Source organism: Python bivittatus, unplaced genomic scaffold (genome assembly GCF_059951505.1).
Source record: "Python bivittatus isolate LINGU-HERP-01145 unplaced genomic scaffold, Pbiv_v1 ctg000410_np1212, whole genome shotgun sequence".
NCBI classification, from domain to species: Eukaryota; Metazoa; Chordata; class Lepidosauria; order Squamata; family Pythonidae; genus Python; species Python bivittatus.
The window spans coordinates 7,063,000-7,079,784 of record NW_028277067.1 but is presented as its reverse complement, the minus strand read 5'-3'; the positions used below and the strand labels follow the sequence as shown (position 1 = coordinate 7,079,784).

The 16,785-nt window shown below is 40.6% G+C and overlaps 1 pseudogene; it reads left to right on the top strand.

The window, feature by feature from the left end:
• Positions 1-1,579: 1,579 nt before the first annotated feature.
• Positions 1,580-15,155, top strand: LOC103064520 (keratin, type I cytoskeletal 14-like; annotated as a pseudogene).
• The last annotated feature ends 1,630 nt before the right edge of the window (positions 15,156-16,785 follow it).

Below are 16,785 nucleotides of genomic sequence, written 5' to 3'. Positions count from 1 at the left end.
TTAGAGGTATAGATGTGTCTTTTTCTTTTCATCTATTGTGGAATTGATGGAAGGTTTGGCTTTAGAAAAATAGTTGGTTGTGTGCCCTGGGACACACCATGTCTCCTCAGATGCTAACTGCATTGAGAACAGTAGAGAAGAAACCGAATGGTGTGTAACTATGTGGACCTGAATTTGTGAACGGTGAAGGTTCACATTTCTGTTCCACTGTGGAAATGTTTTTTGTCTCATACTTTTTCCAGTCTGTAAAATTCAAACACAGAAAGCAGCCTTAAACTTAATTAGAGCATTAGTCTATCTACTTTAACATTACCCACCTGGACTGGCAGCAGCTTTGTAAGGCTTCAGATAATATACTTTCCTTGGCCTCCTTGAAGATGTCAAGTAAACCTGGGACCTTCTCCAAGCAATTCATTACCTTTGCACTATGGCTTTTATATAAAAAGACTTTTTAGTTGTTTTTGTTTTTCGGATGAACCCTTGCATTGAAATAGTTTTATAAGATCATAGGGCAAAGACAATGACAGGTGGCATATTTCAAAGTTTTTAAAGAAAAGTGCCAGAGTTATTTATAGCTTCTGTGTGCAGTTGCAGTCTGGTGCAGGGATGAACCATTTAATCCCGATTGATTTTTAAAGTAAGTGACAGCCTTGTACTATCCATCCATATTCGTAGCAGACATTCAAGGTTATGAAATCCTTCTAGTGGCTTTATCGGGCACCAGATGAGGGAGCCCTTGATACATGTTTGGAAATTGCTGCTGATCCTTCTTACCTGAGATCAGACAGGCTTTTGAAATTACTTTAGCTTTCTAGCTGTGTTTGTGTGATAGGAAGTTATGAATATCAGTCAGAGTTTGTCTTGTGCCTTTGAAGACCACAGAGTGACAAATGGGACCTCTACCTGCCAGATAAAGCAGCATTTCTGAGCCAGGTACCTTCCAGATGTCTCAGATTACAAATCCCATTGTCTTTAGCCTGCAGAAAAGTTACTAGGTGGGGAGACTGCTTTATAAAGCTTGCAGGAGGTGAGAAAATGGATGGGAGAACCACAGAGTAGTAGAATAGAAAGTCAGCTGTGATTTGAAATATGAGTATGTTACTATTTTAAAAAGCATGAACAAAAAATACAAAGTTTGATCCTATAATAAAATGCCTCTGCATAGAAAGATGGAAGATTGTCCTTGTTTTTATTTCCATCCTCAATGGACAGACACATTGCATAATTCTTTTGGGAATGCTCTGGGTTATGTGTTTTAGATCTAACCATGCTTAACTGACATCAAGAGTTATTTTCTTCCTCTAAAAGTGTACCAAGCCACCAATAATCAGTTCCAGAAACTGATTGTGAGTGAGGTTTTCTGGCATTTTCTTCCAAAGCAAGGGAAGAAGGTATCTGCTTTGGTGGAGCCTCTAGACCAGTGTTTCCCCAGCAAGGCTGGCTGGGGAATTCTGGGTGTTGGAGTCCACACATCTTAAAGCTGCCAAGGTTGAGAAACACTGCTCTAGATTTACCACAGAGGCGTGTACGTGCTAAGAATCCAGTTGTGTTTTAGCATCATATGGTATTGTAGGGGAATATGGAGATAACCCTGAAGAAGGAATACGAGGATAGGTATGTAAATATCAGCTTAGCCTGAAAGAGGGGAGAGGGTGGGAAAGAAACTCAATTGATTCCTTTACTATAATATAAAACAGGGGTGGGGGCAGTGGAGAAACTCTGGCAGACTTTAAAGTTTTTGTTAATATATTCTACAACAATAAAATAGAATTCCACTAGTCCTTGTGAGTCTATTTCCTAACTCAGCCTACTCTGAAAAGTTGGTAGGTACAAAAGAAGGTAATTGGGAACGTGATTTTAGCCAGGCCAAAATGTCAGGCAGTTCAGAGAAGTTACCTTACAGAGCACCCTTGCCTCTGGCCCACAAACAGCTTAATAGGGTATGGGTTGGGCTTGGTTCCCATCTTAAAACACGTACTGTATATGTTTTTGGTCCGGAAGGACAGAGAAAATATGCAAAACTGTATATTGCCAAATTCAGAGTCAGTGAGTTCAAGGTACTAGACAAAACTAGAAACCTTGCTGGGAGCAGAGCAGCCTGATGTACAAACCCAGAAGAATGAATAATGCACAGTGAAAGATGATTCAGATCAAGGAACCAATTGCTGTGAATTAATTGTGGGCACCTTGACTGAAGAGTCTCCTTTCACATGTTAGGGTTATTACGCCCATGAACTGTAGTTCTTGGATCCCTAACTTGATGGTAGTAGATAATCTTATGCTCATGGGTTCTTTCCTTATCATCAAGTAGGCCCTCATTCATAGCTGATTTAATTTTCCAGATTCTTTTATTTTTAAACAGAAAGTTAGTGGGCTACAAAGGGAAGGGTCAGTTTTCAGTATTGCATTTATTCTGAGAGTAGTTCTTTGCTCCTTATAGGTCCCACAGACATTCTTAAACCACTAGTCCTAAAGTCAGTAGAAAATTACACTGGGATGCAATTTGTTGCCCCCACTTGCCAATCTCCTGTCCTAGGAACAATGCTGGTAAATATGGTATCCTTATTTATAGTGTACAGGACAGGGATTCTCCTGGCTTTATTTTCTTCCCCTTCTATCAAACATTACTAGCTAGTAGGAAAACATCTACTAATCTCTCTCCTTACAATGGGTTATGGCTAGAGCTGGAGAGGACATGAGTTTTGACCAAAGGGTAAACCAAATCTGGGTTTCTGCCACTGTTTTGTAAACGGAGTCTATCAGCTGATACCGTGCTACTTTTGAACATGGGTTTAGTGCTATTCCAGAATAGCACTAACTCTCTGTCCAGAACTAGCTCAAACAGCAGTTGAAAGGCATGGGAAGAGCTGATCCATGAAACTTCAGAGAGAGAACTCTCCTGCTTCACCATGCAGACTCCCACCACCACAGGGGTATTTACAGTGGATGATCAAAAAAGTCAAGATAGTGGCTGTGTCAGTGTGATTGAAACTCTGCCTCTTTTGTATGTATGTTGCACTTGTAATGCAGGTAAAAAACAGATGGATCTTTGAACACATTGTCAGAGCCACCATCTTGACTTTTTTAACCACAGCCTGCAGACACCCCTGCACCATCACTTCTGCTGGTCAGTTGCTTTTCAAACTGATTCAGGTCTCCAGGTTGGGAATCAGCTCAGAGACTTGCCAAATACAGGGAGAAAGCTTGGTTTGGAAGAACTGGACTCTCCCATTGCTTCCAGAGCAGCGTGGCCCTGGAAGTCAGTACTCCGGGGCCTAAGCCAGTGCTAGCCTACAGTGACCAATAGGTGCCAGGAGAATCCCACCCTCTGGGATTCACTTGTGATGCTGGCCAAATGGTTACTGAACCATGTAAGATTGCAACTACAGTAAAACAGCTGTGACTTTTGACTGTTTAAAATGGAAAATAGTAGTTTAACACTAGACCAGCTAAAGGTGATTTTAGGCTGCATCAGTTATGGGTTGGGAAGGAGATACAGAGAGGTTGCTAAGTCATGTTTATGTTATGGTTAGGTGCAGGTGGGGAAAGGCCTAAGAATAGAAAAATTGTAAGGGACTTCTGCCAGTGTTTTGTGTGCAGGTGTATCCCTCTCCCCCCTCTCCCCAAAGAGAAAGATAAGCTGGGATGAAATGTTATAACCCCCTTTCTTCAATGAACCCAAGGTGACCAACTTTAATGAGAGTGAAGAATCTAGGAGAGGTTAGCTGTCTGGTCCAAAGGCTCTCCTGAACACCGCTAACATGATTCCCGACACTTCCTCAGTTAGCCAAATTCAGATGGTAGAATTACATTCTAAGTTAAAAGACACCCATACACACAACTTGGTTTCCTCAATAAACGCAGTAAGGCAATTCTAAGACACTAACATAGCAGAAAGAGAGAAAAATCTAGCAACCACAAAAATAGTGTAAGTAAATTGGCTTGAGTACTTTCTCTGGACAGAAAATGGAATAATAATAACAATAACAATAACAATAGTAATAGTAATAATGCCACTTTAAAAAGCATAGCAGTTCATAACCCAGAATGTTTCATGATAGAGGAAGACTTAGAGCAGCACCTTCTAGATCAGCTGCAATAGCAAATCCCCAGTTTTCAGCCCATGTTGGCTGAAAAATTTGGGCATTTCAGTCCCCATACATCTGGAGGGCACCAAACTGAGGAAGTCTGGTTTAGACCACTTTATGAATGACTGCTAGAGAAGAGAGAATTACAGAGCCTGTCATGGATGTCTGTTCTTAACTATACAACAGCAAGATGACAAAATGTGTCTCATGATGTCACAGTGCAAGATCCACCCTTTCGTACTTGTATTGCAGTGTGTCATCGAGTACATAAGAGGCAGAATTTGTATTGTGATGTTGTATGCTTGACCTACTTCTGCAGACACCTATGGAGCCTAGCACAGAGGGATCACCGAAAGACCTTTTCCCTGTCCTTGCCTACATAACATAAACAATTTCAATACTAACCAAGTGTTGTATGCTGTATAAAGGCATATATTAGGGTTTATATACTGGGAATCACAGGAAGGCATCACAGAGTTTATATATTATACCAAGCTATGAACAGTGGGCTGGGTTCACATAACACACTAAGCCAAAATCAAATAAATGATTTTATAGTGTAACATATTGTGTGAACCAGATTTATATGAACTAAGGTTCACTCATGAAAAAGCTGTTCATTGTTGCTCTTTGTCACAAACCATTAAAGGTGATCACCAGTACTTTAAACTGGGCCTCAAAACTGGAAGTCAATGCAGCTGTTTAAATCACATTCCCTACAGAAGGTTTATAGCAGCCTAGTCAGGCAGTATGAACCTACAATATTGTAGTTTCTGAGTACTCTTCAGCTGGAAACTGGTTCAGGCTCCAGCCAGCAGATGGATTTTAAAACAATATTTATCTGTTTATAACATTTCTGACCTACTTTTAAAAACAATCCCAAAGTGGGGCACATTTAATTAAAACAAAATAACATGTTTAAAATGATCCTAAGGAAGTCTCTTTGGGCAAAACAGACCAACCATAAAAGTTGTTCAAGGCTTGGATTCATATATCACACTATCCCTACTTTACCATGGTTTATTGAATAAGTTACTTCGTTAAGCAGAAGGTTGGATTAGGTAATCTCTCTTGGATCCCTTCCAGGTCTCTGATTTATTAGTTGACTAGAAGTGAAAGCAAATGAATGAGAGACCTTGTCTTGAAGCACTCCTGGTGTCTGCCTACCTTTCACTCTCCAGTCAGAAATGAATTTACATCACAGCCTGAGAGTTTCTTATTTCTCTACCCGCAAGGAAAAACTGTGCCATATGAATTCTGACTGGAACAGTCTGCTTATTTCCTTCCCTGTTTCCCACACATTGCCAGCTTTTCTCTAGATTATAACAATGCAGTATTACCAATTATGGCTTATATATTGGCTTGTAGAATCTACTATCTATTGTTATTACTATTATTATTACTATTATTGTTGCTGTTATTATTTAGCATTAGCAAGATTAGAAACTGCATGATCAATGATTTCTACATCCAGAAACTACATGATCATTGATTTCTATTGCAATCCTAACTGAGAGAGACTCATGTGCCATTGAAGAAGAAGTGACTGGTACCGTGGGCAAAATTTGAGTGAGGATGTGCCTGTGCATTAAGATAGGAGCTCAGTAATCTCCAGGGACTGTGGCTACATGTTCTGAAGGGATCAACTGATTAAAATAGTTTCCTCATTCCTTTCTTTCCCCTCCCCCCCAATATCTTTCCAATCTTTTGATTAAAGATAATCCTACCTCTTGCTCATTTATCCCTCCAATAAATCATTTAACAATTACTTGCTTATTTTTCTTTTACTATGTAAAATTGCCTAAAGAGAGGCAGTTTGGGATAGTGGTTAAGTTACCAGGCTACACACTGGGAGACTGTGAGTTCTAGTCCTGCCTTTGGCACAAAGCCAGCTGGGTGACCTTGGGCCAGTCATTCTCTCTCAGTCCTAGAAAGGAGGCAAGGGCAAACACTTTTGAAATCTTGCTAAGAAAACTGCAGGGACTTGTCCAGGCAGTTGCCAGGAGTCAAGACTGACTTGAAGGCAACCCCCCACCTCTAAAAATGCATAAAAATCAAGGAGAGTAGTAAAAAAATATGATTAAATATAAAGAAGACTAGACTAATGACATCAGGTCTAGTAACCAGCCTTAGAAGTGGCAAGATACTGAAGTAGTAGATGGCTTTTACCATTTAGGATTGAATATCAACAGTACAGGAACCAGAAATGCACTGCAAACTAGCATTTTGTGGGGTAGGAATGAAGGCCTTGGAAAATATATTCAGATGCAGGCAATTGTGCAGGCAAATATTTTCCTGCTGTGACATTCTATGGAAGTGAATGTTGGATTATGGAAGTGAATGTTCCATTGGAATGTTCCAATGGAAGAAGCAGGATAGAAAGAATACTGATGCTTTTAGACTTTGGTGTTGGAGAAGACTCTTGAGAATAGCATAGATAGTAAGGAAAACAAACATGGATCACAGAATAAATCAATCCAGGGTTCTTACTTGATTCCTCATTCACAAATGACCAGGCTCAAATTATTGTGTTTTGGATACATTGTGCAAAAATCTAGTTCCCATGAAAAGTCCATAATGCTGGGAATGGTAGAAGGAAAGAGAAGAAGTGGATAACCAGCAGTAAAGTGGATGAACGCAGTTACAGTGGTGATGGATATACTGTTGGAAGACTTGAAGGGCCAACTTGGAAATGGATCATCCTGGAGAAGTTCTATCTATGTGGTTACTAAGAATCAACAATGATTTGATGGCACCTAATCAATCACTCAATCAACATTGCAAGTCATAAAGTTATGGTTTTCTTCTTTCTGTAAGCAATAATTCCCCTGTCCCCATATATGTACATTGGCCAGTGTGTGTAGAGAAACTGAGGATGAGGAGGGCAAGGTGGAGTTTAACAAAATTGCACTGGCAAATCCCACTTGACGCTGTGGGAATGCTGTGGAAATAGTCTAAGTATTTGCTACCATAAAAAAAGTAATTTCAAAAATGCTGTATGAATTCTATGATATTTGGCTCTGGGGCTGAATTCTTGGGCTTGGTTGGCTCTGGGTCCTAGCAACCCTCAAGCCTCTAGCCAAGACTCATTGAAAACAAAGATGCTCCTACCTTCTCCCCATTGATCCCGCTCTTTTCCTGCTGCTCACTGGAGGCACAGTCATTCTAAAGAAATCACTGGTAGTCAGTGGACCACTCCAATTCAAGAGTCCCATTAATTCACTACACCTCACAAGTTAATTCAGAAGGATTTTATTTGTTGGATTCCAGCTCTGAAAATAACCAAAACTGCCTGGTGAGTATCCAGAGAGGAAGGTAGCCTGTTGGAACTTTTCCCCAATTTTGAAACCTGAATTGGGAAATAGAACTCCACCTTATTATCTAGCATGGGAAAAATGTAAAGACCTAATGCTTCCACCTTTCCTATCTATCCTCAGAATGGGTGAAAGTTACAGGGAAGTTAGATCATTATGAGAAAATAAAGTATGCCTCAAAAACTTGGAGAAGTGGAACCAGTAAGGTCAAGTTGGCTAGGAAAGATCTTTTATTCTTTTAAGTGCCCCTTGCTTAATTATGGGTAGTTCTTTATCTGTCCAAGTCCTGTATCTGTTCAGTCTGCTTGCAAATTATAGAATTCTAGTAAGAAATAGTAAAATCCAAGTAAAGGTAGATAAAGACAAAGATCAATCTTATTACTGCCTTTAGCCAGCAAAATGAATAGTATAAAAATGTTACTGAATTCACAATAGCATTCTGTCATTATATTTTATTTCCACCAAATTCTAACATTTTGTACAATTTTATATAATTGTACAAAAGTACTAGCCACAAGTACTTGCCCTAATTTTTTTGGGGGGAGGGTCCACAGAATGTTTGATATTAAAAAAACGGTCCTCAAACTTGAAAAGTTTGGGAACTTGGTGAGTTAAACAGTGGCAAATGCATCATTGAATGTGCAGGGCCAGTGCAACATGAATGCTTCAAGCCCAATTGGGACAAGAGCAGATGGGAAAGGGAGACCAGCTCTACTCACGTTCTGATTCCCATGAGCCCCTCCTTCCATGCTCTTACATGCATTGGGAGGAAGGCACATGTGGCTTTGTTACTATATGACCATGCAATAATGGGACTGCATTTCATTTTGTGAAGTTGCCATCAGAACTTTCACATTCCCATCTCATACTAAAAATAGAATTGTAATCATATTACCTCTTTGTGTGTTATAATGCTCCCATCCTTCCCCTTTCTGAGATTTTGCATTCTTAAGGGCTCCCTGACTCTTCCTGGATTGAATAACCATTCTGTTGCTGCATCACACCTGGAGGAAACACAAAACCACATTTTAAGGGCAAGGTGTATCTGCTGAAAAGAAACAAGTCCATGAATAGGTCTAGGGACAGAAAAAATGACATTTGGAGAAGTTGGCCTTGATGTTTAGGATGATGAAACCAACTGGGAATGCAAGGGAGAAAAAAGGCTCTTGCTGTAATAGCCCCATGTTGGGGATAAAAACAGCATGGAACTAGAGATCTCTCTTAGCTTTCTCAGTCTATTTTGATCATAGCAGACAGCCTTTTTTTGAGGGAGGGGGCTTTATTGCTGGGCAAGATGTCCATCACCATTAGACAATATATATAATCCCCCTTGACTACCAAGAGACCTGTAGGTTTGGGTGGGAGCTCCCCTCTGTTCATCTTGGTAGGGTATGCAGGGTGCCGAGTGGACTTTCCGCCTCTTGCCATGTCTCTGGTTTTGGCAACTCCCCTACTAGTGGCTATGGAAGCAGCAGCTGCTACAGCAGTTTGCAAGCTGGCCTAGACAAAGGCTTTAATGGGGGGGGGGATTATAGTTGGTGGTGATGCCCTTTTGGCTGGTTGTGAGAAGGAAACCATACAAAACCTCAACATCTGCCTGGCTGTTTACTTGAACAAAGTATGAGCGCTGAAAGAAGCCAACACCAACCTGGAGTTTAAGATCAAAGGGTGGCACAACAAACAAGAACCTGGATCAGACCATGACTACAGCCCCTATTTTAGGACCATTGAAGATCTCAGGAACAAGGTACACCTGGAAGTTTGCATTTCCTTTTAGATGTCTGAGAAAAAATCGTATGCATTTCTAGGAGCATTTCCTTCCAAAATAGGCATATCTGTTCACTCATTTGCTGACAAACATTTTTCTCTAAGCTTGTTCTCCTACTATAATACCATGTTGTGCAATTTTTTCTCAAAACATATTTGCATGCAGCTTTTGTGTGTGTGTATGTGTGTGTGTGAATTACATCCTGAAATTGTGAAATGCTCAGATTTTGTCATATTGATTTGTTTTTTTTATATATTAAGTAAAAATATTCACAGGTTGCTTCTCATCACAATCATTTTATGTTCATAATGGATTGATTATGAGCCATCAACAGAGGAACAATATTTCAGAATAAAAGTAATCTGTTTTTTAAAAACCCAGATGTTAAGAGGAATTATAGTAATAAGTTTTGAAGACAACATAATATGTAGACACCATTTGGGGGGCCTGGCACACCATGGAAGGGAGGTTATTTTACAAGAGGTTCCCACCACAGAGAAGGCCATCTCTGTGTCCTTGCCAAGTACAGCTGTGGCATGGAACTTAGCACCACCTGAAAGGCTGTACGTGCTTGAATAATACAGTACAACCTCTTTGAAACTGAGCTCAACTCCTGGTGTTTTCATGGACATTGTCGTCTTTTGGGAGTTTTTGCTACTTCCCAGTCCAAAGTACAGCCCTCTTATTTCCTGATGTTCCTCCATCCAAACACTAACAAGACCCAACCCTGCTTAGTTTTCTGAGATCAACCAAAGCCAGCTAGATGCCACCACCTAGCTGGGGCAGGTACTTAGAAGGGTGATATAATTGAATATGTCTTTAAAGGTAACCTGAACCTGAATTTATTACTGTTTTGTATGCTAATACCAGCCCCCTGAACTTTGCTTGGTAGCAGACTGGTAACCAGGGCAGATAATTTACAATAGGTATAATGTGTTTAATGAGACACTCCAGTCAGGGACCTGGCCAGTGCATTGTGTACTGCCAATAAACTTTGGTTTTTTTATCTGTTTGGGAGGCGCACATTGGCCAGGTGGTTTACACTGAAATAAGTACCAAATGAATGTGACATAACTAGTTATTTGCAGGTGAACTTAAGCAGAAAAGGTAGATCTGTTCCTTAAAAGGTTTTCAGTCTGATTCACGCCTGTGGAAAATATGAGGAAGTAAAGGCTGCCTCACTTTCCCTATTTGGTGACTACAATTCCTATCACACCAGCCAAGGTTAGGAACAGGTGAGAGGGAACCACCTTCAAACATCTTCATCTGTCAAGTCTGCTTCACCTACTTTACAAGATGTTGTGAGGAGGAATGAGTGAGGTGAGGTGGGAAACCCTTTGCATACAAAGTAGGATTACAGAAAGGCAATGGACTAATTTGAATGCAGCCTTTGCTATGGGGCCGTGCAGCTCTTCTTACCCCACTGTCGTTGTGAAGGTGAAGTCGTACACAATGAAATGGATGGAAATAAAAGGGCACCTTTACTTTTTTCCTATGGAGGACGATTTTCCTCCCTGGAGAAAGGTCATGTGTGGTGAACTAAAGGGAAGAGCCTCTCCCCTCTAATTTGGGGGCATGGGTTTGACTATATCAATAAACTGTGGAGCAGTACCCCAACTAAAGCCTTTCGTGTGGTTAAGTGATAGGGGGTTTTATGGGACGTAATTTTTTTGTGCTAAGTATCCAGAAATAAATCTTAGGCATCTGGCTTCCATTTCTTTTAACAGCAGTTTCATCTGCAGAAATCAGCAGTAGATGATGCTGCTGGAATGCTGATAAACATGAAAGCCTGTTGACATCTGCAGATCAGACCGACGTCGAAGGCAGAAGGGCACGTTTTGTTAAAACGGTGATCCTCAATAAAAGAATGAACACTCGGCTATGTGCATTTTTCTAACACCCTTTATTATCAATATTCCTGTATTGTTGATAGTTTGTAAAACCAGTTGCTGTAGTTTTTTCATTTGTTCTTCGGTGATGATTCCATTTTACAGATGAGATAGACAGATGATAGATAGATCATATTTATTTCAGTCAGTGGCCAGGTAACATTTTAAAGATGAGGAAACTGCAGCTGAAAGGTAGTGGTTGTGCATCTCATATTCACTCAGTGCAACACAAAGAAAGCCATCAGCTGAGCTATACAACTTATAGGGGAACACATGGGGAAGGCCAGGGCCAGCCTTAACACAAAGCAGCTCCAGGACACAGCTCAGGCCGTCCGTTTTTAAGCGACTGCAAGGGACTCACTACAGCCTAAGCTAAGCAGCCACTTCAGGAGGTGATGCTCTCCTGCGACTTAGGGAAGAATCAAGTTCTGGTAAAAGATCAAGCAGCAACCTAAAAGTAGAAAAATGGGATCAGCATCAGCAGCCAGACCATACTGGGACTAAAAGGGGTTAGGTCCCTGTTTATGTATGCTCATGTCAGGGTAGGTGAGGAAGAAAAGGGAGAGTTAGTTTGCTGCTACTCATAGACAGACCGGTATTTTAGCATAATGGAAACTTCTTTCTCACAGCTCTCTACAATCCAGCTTCAACACGGATGTAAGTTGAAACCATCTCCTGTACAACTGCTGTAATGATGCCGAACCAGGTAAAGACATTTTTTAAAAAAATCTGAATCATCTCCAAAGGCAGCTGGGTCTCTTTGATAAGCATCCTGTGCTGGACACAGAGATGCACACTCTAACTCCATAAAGTTAACTATGATTACAGGGAGAGACAGGTACTCTGCACGTGCTCAAAAGAGGCCCTACAAAGCTCAACCCTAACTATTATGTGCAAATTTGATGGCGAGGAATCAATATTTAAAACGTTCAAACACCTGTCTTCTGCCCTCCTCTCAGATTCTTTCTGCCAGTGTTGACAATGCAAATCTAATCCTGCAGGCTGACAATGCGAGGCTGACCTCTGAGGATTTCAAGAGCAAGTAAGTCTTAATTTGTTTGAAGGGTCAAGTATCTCACCCTAGTGTGGCAAATTCTTCATCTCGCACACCTTTCTCCTTCATTCTGTGCTCCTCTTCATGTTCACAAGTTTGAGGCAGAACAGGCACTGCGGATACATGTTGAAGCTGACATTTGCAGCTTGTACAAAGTCTTAGATGAAGTAGCCCAGGCTAGAGTTCATTTGGAAAAGCAACTTGAACTTCTAACTGAGGAGCTACTTCAATTGAAGAAGAAACACAAGGAGGTAAGGAGGTCCCACAGCTAGTATCCCTGAAGAAGCATGTTGTTAAAATGGGAGCAGAAGCATTTATTGGGGGAGAGGAGGGTGTAAAAAAAAAATAAGATACTGATTGTGATTGTACAGTCTTGATTGCAATCTTGAATTTTCTGGCTTCCCACTGCCGGTGCCCCTGAGCAGAAGTACTGTGCTGAAGTGAAATGTCTTTGAATCATCTTTGGGAAGTAGGTTGAATGTCAACCTTGTGATTGCAATTGTTGGATCGCAAAAACACAGATTTGTCTGTACTTGGCTACTGTTTGTCAGTGGCTCAACTACATGGACAGATACAGTGAAGAATGCCCTGTTTTAATTCAAATTCAAATTGTACCAACTTTTCTCAAATATACATGTTTATCATTAATACATTGCATTGCCAAATTTAGAGGATTGAGAATTTTGAATGATAATATTTGGAACTGCAAACTAAATAAACTTCTCCCCCATACGTTATATTGGGTACTGGAGTGATCCAGTGGGTTGAATCAACCCTTAGAAATTCAATGGAAAAGTTAATATATGGACTTCAGAAGGTTAAATGCAGCCTTATCTTCCATGAATTTGCATACTATATTCATCTATTGAAATTAATAGTGGGTAAGTATCACTTCTTGTGGAGCCATCTCCATCATTTAAGTATGACGGACACTTTTAGCTCTGCAGGTGTTGCGAACTGCAGCTCTCAGCAGTCAATTGCATGAATGGCCAGTTATGAGGAATGCTGGGAGTTATAGTCTAGAGCAGTGTTGTCCAAACTTGGCCACTTTAAGATGAGTGGACTTCAACTCTCAGAATTCCCCAGCCAGCATGGCTGGCTGGGGAATTCTGAGAGTTGAAGTCCACTCATCTTAAAGTGGCCAAGTTTGGACAACACTGCTCTAGAGGTACCCAGAAACCTACATGTTTTCCCATCTCTGTATATCTGGGGAAAAAAAAAAAGATTTATTTTTGATTGTCCTGCTTTTCTCAGCATTCTGTTTCCCTGGACGTCCCTAGGTTCTCTGTCCAATTTTTCTACACTGTGAACAAATTTATTATTACAATTTATTAAAATCATTATTAAAATTACCTCACTTTTCTACTTAGAAGATACTGCTACCATTCAATTCTTGATAACAACTAACTTATTCCACCTTAAAGGAGATGAGACAAATTCTTGGGTAAATGGATGACTTGTTACGATGGCCATATTGCCTCTAGGATCAGAAACATCATGCAATATCACTTGCTAAGGATCAGGAGCTGAGCAAAGAAAAGTTTAAAGCAACCTTCTTTAACATGATGCGTTTGGTGAATTCTAAGACTTGTGCTTCAAGCATATGTGGAGGGCACTAGTTTGTGGAAAACTAAACATTGCAGATTTGAAGAATGTTCTCAACTTGCATTGCCACTGATACTTGATCAGCTTTCTATTGCAGGAAATGAGAGGTCTCCAAAATCAAATGGGTAGAGAAATTACTGTGGAAATAGATGCCACTCTTGGCATAGACCTAACCAAGACTCTAGCAGAAAAGCATGAAAAATGTGAGAGCCTGATAGAGAAGAACCGGAAGGATATTGAGCAATGGTTCATCAACAAGACAAGTTTTCTTTGGATGAGTAGGCTTTCCAGAAAAAAAAAAGATGAATATTTTGATGCTAACACTGTGGTTGCTCAGTTCCCCTTTCATTTCTTTGCAGACTGAAGAGCTGAATTAGCAAGTTACTAGGAATACAGAGGAGTTTCAGTGTGACAAACTGGAAGTCATAGTTCTGAGGCATACCCTACAAGGCTTGTAGATAGAGCTGCAGGCCCAGATCAGTGTGGTATGAAAACCTGACAGTCTATTTTCTTTTCCAGCCCTGAATTAAGAGGAGATTTGTGCAAGAAGAGATGTTTCCATTATTAGTCAGATCTTCCCAGTTTAGCAACTAACATGAAGCCTCCAGATTGGCTGGACTTGTTTAGCTGACTTCAGCTCCAACTTCCCAATTCCAACTTCCCAACTTCCCAACTTCAGCTCCAGCTTCTAGCAGAGGCCACAGCTCTTAGAAATCCTGAGTTGGACTGCCGCATGGAAAACAGGGCATGGCCATTCGCGGCCCAGACTTTGTTCTTGTCCATACCGAGGTTTTCTGTTTGTGACTCTCTGTTGTTGATACTTCTAGCACCACCTTAGAGTACAATGCAAACTTTTTTTGGGTTGGGTGTCAAATGCCACTGGTTGGTCTTGTCAAATATGTTGGGAGAAGTCAAATGGGGGTAGAGCAAGGGGACAGTGGTTGTGATCAAACACAGATGTGGGTGAGTAGAGAATAACAGTTTTCTTAATTCATCCCTTTCTTTCACATGTTGATTTCCTGCTGTGACCAGGTTCCTACCTTAGCCAGTCTTAAAATCACACTTTTATTTTGAACATACTTGGAAATTATAAGTAACAGCTTAGGTGGCTGGTTTAGGTGGGGACAGAGACTGTACACCCATGGATCACAGGAGATGTATCAGAGTACTCCCCAAATTCTGGCTGTGGCCCCTTTATATATTTCTTATTCACAAGAAAGCAACTCTGGAAGGTACTGTGTCTGGAAGGCAGACACAGAATGCCATTGTACTTCCCTATTTGGCCAGATGCAAATTCTGATTACCAGTGAAGAGGAGAACCTGGCTGGGCTGAGATGGGAGATGGAGCATCAGAACCATACATTTAAGATACTTTTTGATATCAAGACACATCTGGAACAGGAGATCATGACCTACTGTCAGCTGCTGGAAGTATAGGAAGTCCAGTATGTAAAAGGAGATTGCAACATTCAGATTTGACATTGGTGCTAAAGAAGATTTGCAGAAGCCTACAAGATGAAATATCCTCATTTCCCTGAAATATATTTGAAAGGACGTTTTGTAATACACAAGTCATTGATTATTGTTATTTTTTCAATGAATTGCATGTCTGTGATTTTCATAAAGCAGTGGCTGCTATAAATGCAGCTTGGTTAACACAAAGTGGTCACTGTGCAATGCCTTGTGGGGACTTGCAAATCTGGTACAATCATTGCCAAAGTGATGCCAACACAGAGGTCCTTGTATATAATCCTATTCCCTTTTTGTTCAGAAGCTCAAGGCAATATATATAGTCCTTCCATTTTTCTTTAGAACAGCAAGCATGTGAGGTAGGCTGGGATGAGAGAGAATGATTGTCTTGAAATCCCCCAATGAGTTACATGGCTGGGATGGACTAGAATCTGGGTCTCCCCAGGACCAGTCTAATACTTTAGCTGCTATTATCTCATCTTATTGACCTACCGCATGTTATCATTGTATGGACCATAAGCAACATTGGAAACAATTGAACTTTGTGCCATAAAACACTTGCTGTAGATTTGTTCCTTAATTGCTACAACAGGGGAGGACAATTTGCTGTCCCTCTGGCCCCTTTTGTTAAAAATCATTAGCACTATTTTGTACCCTTTTGAGGCAGAAAAAAGACCCCCCCCGCCACTGTATAATTTCTAAAATAATTTCAGTTAAAACATAGCATATCTAAAACTCCCTCCCAAAATCTAGGAAAATTGAAGATCTTTGTCCTGCCCAAGGGCCTGTCCATTTGGCATCATTGCTTCATCCGGTGTGTTCCTTGGCCTCTCTCCAAAAAGTGCAGTACATTGCTCTCTTCAAATATGTATTTTTTATTCATTTTTTCCTATAAACCAAACTCATGTACCCACCCAAAGGTTGCCAATTTCTGAAGAACTGAAATGCCATCAGTCTTTTATCATGAGTAGCAGCCACCGCTGCTAGACATAACATCCTGGTTTTACACTCAGCCATATTGTAGTTTATGCAGTTTGAGTTTTTAATGTATGTTATCTTAGGAATCACACTACAGTTTTTATGTTTCCTGTCTCAAAATGGAAGGAAACTGCATCATTCAGGACACACATACACATGTACACACACACACAGTCCCCCGCAAACCACATTAAGCCAACATGGGCATTCTCCAGATGTGTGGACTTCAATTCCCTGAATTCTGAACACTGGGCATATTGGCTGGGGAATTCTGGGAGTTGAAATCACTCATCTGGTTGGGGGAGGATGGCTTAGGGTACTGCATGTGGCCCTTTTGTAGTTTATTACTTTGTACAATGAACCCAGCCACTGTGATTTATTTATTTTTTTAAAAAAAATATGGTTAAGCAAATCATAAAGTAGCACAGTGTGTAAATTTAACCATTCTGTGGCATTTGGGGTTTTTTAATTGTCTTTGGCTTTTGAGGTAAGAAGAGAAAGGTGAACTTTCCAGCACATTGGGAGGGGGGGGGGTTAGGGGATTTCAGAAGCAAAATGAGTATGTTATATTCTCCAGAGACTTAGCGCACCTATTTAGCCCTGTCCTTTGCAAGCCAAA